We start from the raw sequence: 7,558 nt of genomic DNA, 5'->3' as shown, positions 1-7,558 counted from the left end.
TACAACTTTACAATCATGACGTTATGAAATGGCAGCTTTACACATTCACATGCATGGTGTTATAAAATTGCGGCTTTACATCTTCACAGACATGACGTCATTAAATTGCGGCTTTACAACTTCACAGACATGACGTCATTAAATTGCGGCTTGACAACTTCACAGACATGACGTTATAAAATGGCTGCTTTACAACTTCACGGACATGACATCATAAAATGGCAGCTTTACAACTTCACAGATATGACGTTATTAAATTGCGGCTTGACAACTTCACAGACATGACGTTATAAAATGGCTGCTTTACAACTTCACGGACATGACATCATAAAATGGCAGCTTTACAACTTCACAGACATGACGTCATTAAATTGCGGCTTGACAACTTCACAGACATGGTGTCATAAAATGGCAGCTTTACAACTTCACGGACATGACATCATAAAATGGCAGCTTTACAACTTCACAGATATGACGTTATTAAATTGCAGCTTTAAAACTTCACATACATGACGTCATCAAATTGCAGCTTTACACATTCACAGACAAATGACGTCATGCAGCCTTACAACTTCACAGACATGACGTTATAAAATTGCAGCTATACAACTTCACAGACATAACGTTATAAAATTGCAACTTTACAACAAGATACCCACTTGGTACTGAATAACCTTAATAAGGGTTGACATATTTTGACCAAATTGGTATTTAGGAAGAGTTTATGGAGACTTTCATGAGATTACATTTGGGGTCCCTATGGTCAAGGTCACTGTTAATAAAAATAGAAGGTAACATACTGAGTCTCACAACGAAGGCTGACATTGTTCTGTCAATCATTGAAAACCTTGTGCATTACTTGAAATATTTACCTTTTTAGCTCCACTATTCGAAGAATAAGGAGGGCTTTACTACTCGCCCCAGCGTCGGCGTCCAGTTAAAGTTTTAGGGCAAGTTGGGATTTTCACTTCGAGGGTTGAAAGCGAAAAGGTTCTAAGTGACATTAAATAAAGAAGCAGATAGAACCTTTTCGCTTTCACCCCTCGACTTATAAGTCCAATACCCTTCATTCAATTGACTTAATACACAGTCGTTCAGGGCCATCACATAATGAGGTTAGATAACTCCATATCATCCTTTATACAAATTATGGCCCCTGATTGACTATGGAACTTAGGTTAAAGTTTTAGGGCAGGTTGGGATATTTATTAATAACTTCTATACCCTTCGTTCAATTGACTTAATACTTCAAACAGTTGTTCAGGACCATCACACAATGAGGTTCCATAACCTCATATTATCCTTAATACAAGTTATGGTCCCTGATGGACTTAGGTTGAAGTTTTAGGGCAGGTTTAAAGTTTTGGGGCAAGTTGGAATTTTCACTTATAAGTCCAATACCATTCATTCAATTGACTTAATACTTCACACAGTTGTACAGGGCCATCACATTATGAGGTTAGATAACTCCATATCATTTGTACAAATTATGGCCCCTGATTGACTATGGAACTTAGGTTAAAGTTTAAGGGCAGGTTGGGATATTTATTTATAACTTCTATACCCTTCGTTCAATTGACTTAATACTTCACACTTTTGTTTAGGACCATCACACAATGACGTTACGTAACTCCATATTATCCTTAATACAAGTTATGGCCACTGATTGACTTAGGTTGAAGTTTTAGGGCAGGTTAACGTTTTTGGGCAAATTGGGATTTAATGAAAAACTTCTATACCCTTCATTCAATGCACTTATTACTTCGCACAATTAATGACGACCATCTTACATTAAGGTCACACAACCCCATTTTAACCCTAAATACAAATTATGGCCTTTGATTTTTTTTATGTATTTATTTATTTATTTATTGATTTTTTGATTTTTCTTTTAATTTCTTTTGACATGCACATTTTTATATTCTTAACCACATTTTCATAAAGGGAAAACAAGTTATTTGAAGACTTGCGTCATTGTTCGGGCTGGTTGGTGGGAGGGCAGCGTCAAAGTCATCTTATGTATCGAATAATTTTAGCTAGGTTTGACATAAAGAGACCAAACTTGTAATATACGAAGAGTTTATGAAGACCTGTTATGGGAATGCGTTAGAGGCCCCTAGGATCAAGGTCAAGGTTGCTATTAATAGAAAAGGGGTTGGTATTGAATAACTAAAGTAAGGATCTACATATTGTGACAAAACTTGGTATATAGGAAGAGTTTATAGAGACCTTTCTTGAGATTGTGTTTTGGGCCCAGAGAGTTATGGTCTAGGTCATGGTCACTGTTGCTAAAACAATGGGTATATGGTAAGTACTAAATAACTCAAGTAAGGGTTGACATAGTGTAACCAAATTTGGTATATAGGACAATATGCAGAGCTTTCATTGGATTGCCTTTTGGCCCCCTAGGGTCAAGGTCACTGTTACTAAAATAGATTACTGTTTTAGTTATGGTTGACATACTGTGACCAAACTTGATATGTAGGAAAAGATTATGGAGGACTTCCATTGGATTGTGTTTGGGGCCCTTAGGATCAAGGTCACTGTTACAAAAAATAGAAGAGAGCAGTTGAAACTGAATCTCTTCCGCCAATCATTAAAAACCCAGTTTTGTCACATCGCGATTCTTGTTAACTTTTTTAATTTGATTGTTTTATTGCTTTTTTATTGCTTTTGACAGGCACATATTACATCGTTATTGTATTCACTTCTAAGTCAAAGCGGCATAGTCGAGCGCGCTGTATTACGACAGCTCTTGTTATTATTGCTTTTGACAGGCACATATAACATCATTATTGTATTCATTATATGTATGATGTATTTCTTTAGACCTTGCGGTCAAGGATAACCCGTGAAAGTGCAAGCACTTATTTCCAACGGGGTCCTTTGTTTTTTTTTGCTGAAGGGGCAGCACGCTGAAGAGACAGTGGTGGATACAAGGAAGTCCGGGTGCGATACCCTAACTCTTTTTCGAAGAGACCCCTTGGTTCTTTTACGTGCTCGGTGTAAAGCACCGATACACGGGGTACAACTTTCCTGGGTTAAACCAGTACTGAGTATACCACTTTTCCTTTAACTTTGGTATGACGCGGCCAGGGATCGAACCCACGACCGCCCACTTCCTAGGCGGATGCTTAACCACTATGCCTCGGAGACGGTATATAACGACAAAGCGTTGTAAAGTCAAGCGCGCTGTCCTACAACAGCTCTTGTTTTACACTAATTTTGAAATGAGATATTACAAAATGATATCAATCCCACTCTGTGACACGACGCGAGAGTGTGCTCTTGTGTTGTGGGGGAAATTGGAGTACCGGGAGGAAATCCACTTGTCCGGTTTGGTGACACATGCGCGCAAGGTTCAAATAAGAACAGTCCGGAACACATAGTGACTTAAATTCGCGTCCTTGTCCAGAAATGATACCATTTATGATAACAATCCTGAATTCAGGATAGAGAGGATTCAACCTTAGACAATCTGTTTATGATTTAAGGTTGTTTTGAGATAAGATAATCCAATTATATAGCTGAATGTGATAGAAATGATAGCAGTATACTAGCAGTACACAGGGCCCAGATATCACGAAATACTTCAGTAAATGTCAGTCTCAACTCATTTAGCCACATCACATCAAAAGTTATAATCTCATTCGCCTTGAATGATAAAAGCAAAATTAAAACCCATATGATATGTGTTCATATAAAAAATGCGATATATATTGGCGTTTTTCGTTTTAAATGGAAAATTTGTGGGCACGAAGTTTATTAATTGAAATCCCCATTTTTTCAAGAGGCTAATACATTTAATTGTACACAAATCATGTTTTGTGTGTGTGCGTTATTTCATTATTATTTAAAAAAAGGCAAATGAGTAACACATTAAAGATGCACTCTCACAGATTGAACGTTTTGACTTGGAACGAGCCAATTTTTGCGAAAATCCATGGAAACCAGTTTTATAAGACTGCTGATTTTTTTTTAGATCGCATATTTATATTTAAGTTCAAAAATTGATGTTTTATGCATATTTCTTAAACCGTTACTAACGGTTTAAGCCATAAAACATTAATTTTGGAACGGAAATAGGACAATCTACGATCTGATGTTTTGTCAGCAGTCTTATTTCACTGGTTTGCAGATATTTACGCAAAAATTTGCTTCTTCCAAGACAAAAAATAAAAAAAAATTGTAAAAATGGTATACCTGTGAGAGTGCAGCTTTAATGAATTATATTCAAAAAAAGAAAGAAAAAAAGATCTTCATCTATCAAGTGTAAGCTTGTAGTGTGCCCCTTTTGCATGGGATTACGTGAGGTCGGTGATGTCCCTTGATCAGTGTAATGTTTTAACTAAGAGATAAACCCCTTCTGTCACTCATCATATTCATGTCTTCATGTGACATCAACACCGTGTGAATCACAACAAAGGAAACAAAGACAATACGCACTTAAGATTCTTAAACTCAAAGCAATCTGTTTGTGTATGTCTTGTATAAACAGGATATTAAGTATCTTCTTCAGCGATCTAATAACGACTTTAAGGGGAAACTCAGGAAATTGTTCTTGAACTTTGACATGTTAAATTTGCACATCACTTAAGCAGAAGCTGCAGGTTAAGTGAACAAATCTCAGTTTCCCATCTTAATTCAAAATCCACAGTTCTCATGTACATGGTTAAGCTCTTTGTTCATATTTTGATTATCATTTTGATTATCAGATATATGCATGTGATACAGAGTACAAACATCTTTAGTCATTTCCGTACTTAAGCCAGTTTTCTATTTTAAGTATCTCGCTGGTCACATGATATAAGTACATGCTCATTTCTGAAATACTTTGTACGCAATTACTGTTGAAAATACACACAGGTGCATAGCCAGCGTTACGCACTTACGCACATGCGTAACATCAATTTGAAAAGTGAAAAAAATGGCCAAACATGGAATCAAAGTCGAGGGCTAAGCTATGTTTTGACATCAGAATAAAACCTTAAAGGGAAGATCAGCTATAGAAAGCATTGTTTCTCTGTGCCAGATAGCTAACAGAGCCTTAAAATCACTTGGTTACTACAGTCGTCGGCCTTGAACCTATAAATTCCGACAAATACAAATCAATGCTAAACATGTTAGTTCTATGTTCCACTTTCCCGTGGGGAGCACCCCCCCCCCCTTTAACCCCTACGGTTACAGGGATTACCCATCCCATAGCCTCTCACATTTGTGCGTAACATTCAGTACAGTCTGGCTACGCCATTGACACACATGTTAAAAATATACATGCCGACGTAGCAGCTGGTATGCAAAGGCTATCATTTGCTTGTTCTTTAATTGTCGGTTGCTGACAAAGCAGCTGGTTTAAAAATGCTATCATTTGCTTGTTCTTTAATGGTCGATTGCTGACAAAGCAACTGGTTTAAAAATGCTATCATTTGCTTGTTCTTTAATGGTCGGTTGCTGACAAAGCAACTGGTTTAAAAATGCTATCATTTGCTTGTTCTTTAATGGTCGGTTGCTGACAAAGCAGCTGGTTTAAAAATGCTGCCATTTGCTTGTTCTTTAATGGTCGGTTGCTGACAAAGCAGCTGGTTTAAAAATGCTGTCATTTGCTTGTTCTGTAATGGCCGGTTGCTGACCCAGAAGCTGGTTTAACAATGGCTACCAATTGCTTGTTCTGATGTGGTCGATTGCTGACTCTGAAGCTAGTTTAATAATGGCTACCCATTGCTTGTTCTGATATGGCAGGTTGCTGACACAAAAGCCTGTTTAATAATGGCTATCAATTAATTGTCTTGTTATGGCCGGTTGTTGATCCTAAAGCTAGTTACATAATGGCTACCGTTACCAAGTGCTTGTTCTGTAATGGTTTGTTGCTGACCTAGCAGCTGGTATTAAAAAGGATATCAATTGCTTGTTCTGTAATGGTCGGCTCTGATATGGACGGTTGCTGGCCCAGCAGCTGGACCAATTGCTTGTGTTTTCGTTGTATATATGTATAAATGAATAGTTTTATAATGTCGACCAATTGCTTTTATGCCCGTCGCCCGGAATATAGGAACTCTGGAGAAGAGATGGGTTTTTTAATCAGTGTCAAGCGGACTGGCTCTTAATAAGGAGAGGTGACACCATAATTAACATTAACACTTGTATAACGCTTGTGAATCAAAATTTGAATGATATGCGTAAGAACAGAGAGTCTATTTCAACGACAATAATCATGAGCGGATCCGTGTGTGTGTGGAGGGGGGGTGTTCACACGGCGCGCGCCCCCTCTAAAATCGTCTATGTTACCTTTTATTTAAAAGAGAAAAAAGTAATATGATACGCTTAAAATGCACCATAACGGACTAGAATTGTTTACATTTTCGTGGGGGAGTACTCCCCCCCCCCCCATGCAAACACTTAAACAAAATGAATTTCGCGCCTGAGAGAGGGGAGCAAGTCAAAAGTTTACGACCCCCTTAGTTACACCCCCAGTTTAGGCCCCCTCATACGCCGAATCGTTGAGCCGTCCCTGTTAATAAATACTAACAGAGACAGTACGTTTAATATACGTCGATAATGATGGACCACTCCTTTAGTCAAGTCAAATCAAACAACGTGTATTCTCTCATACCATAATACATGTATATGGCAACTGGGTATATAAAATAAACTTGAATGACATGGATGCTACGAACGAGTATCAGTTGAATTTTCATCCACTTGTGGTCTATTTACGTTAACGTCACTATCTATATATTTATGAGTTTATAGGTCCGTCATACATACGGGATATTATGGGACGAGTTCGATGTGAAATGCACCAGTCAATTGTAACCACCCTTCCACCCGGGGGATATCGGGGAAATGGGCCGTGTTTTTACCTTCCAGGTGACCCCGCTGGGCCGAGTGAAAGCGTTGGTTTTGTTTTCGCGCCGAAATTAGCGGTGAATGGGCCTAACCTAGGATGTCCGGGGATGCGGGGACATTTGGCGGTGATTTTACAAGCAGTTTGTCACCGCAGTGCGGAGATTTTACTCGAGATTGGCTGGACCGAAAGTCAATTTCCCCGCTATTCCCCGGACCTGGGGGCCGTGGTTACAATTGACTGGTGCAGAAACACTCACCAAACGAGTAACATGTGTCAATATACCACAGGGGCGCAGCCAGGCTTTACTGAATGTTACGCGCGAAAGGGGGCGGGTGTGGGAGGGGAAATAACCCTATAGCCAGTTAGGGGTTCGGAGGGCCTCCCCAGGAAAAAAATGGAAATAGAACTACCATGTAAAGCTCTGAGGTTTATTTGGAGGGATTTGTAGGTTCGAGGCCGCCGACTTTGTAGTTACCAAGTGATTGATTTAGGCCCAGTAAGCTATCTAGCACAGAGAAGCAATCCTTACTTTAGCTGATCTTCCTTTTATTATGATATCATTTTTTTTAGCTTTAATGCCCTCGACTTTGATGCCATTTTTGACCATATATATATATATATATTCATTTTTCAAATTGATGTTACGCACATGCGTAAATGCGTAACGCTGGCTACGCCCCTGTACCAGCATTCATAACATATTATAAACGA

Source organism: Mya arenaria, chromosome 9, assembly GCF_026914265.1.
Source record: "Mya arenaria isolate MELC-2E11 chromosome 9, ASM2691426v1".
NCBI classification, from domain to species: Eukaryota; Metazoa; Mollusca; class Bivalvia; order Myida; family Myidae; genus Mya; species Mya arenaria.
The sequence above is the reverse complement of the archived record's forward strand: the minus strand, read 5'-3'. Positions refer to the sequence as shown.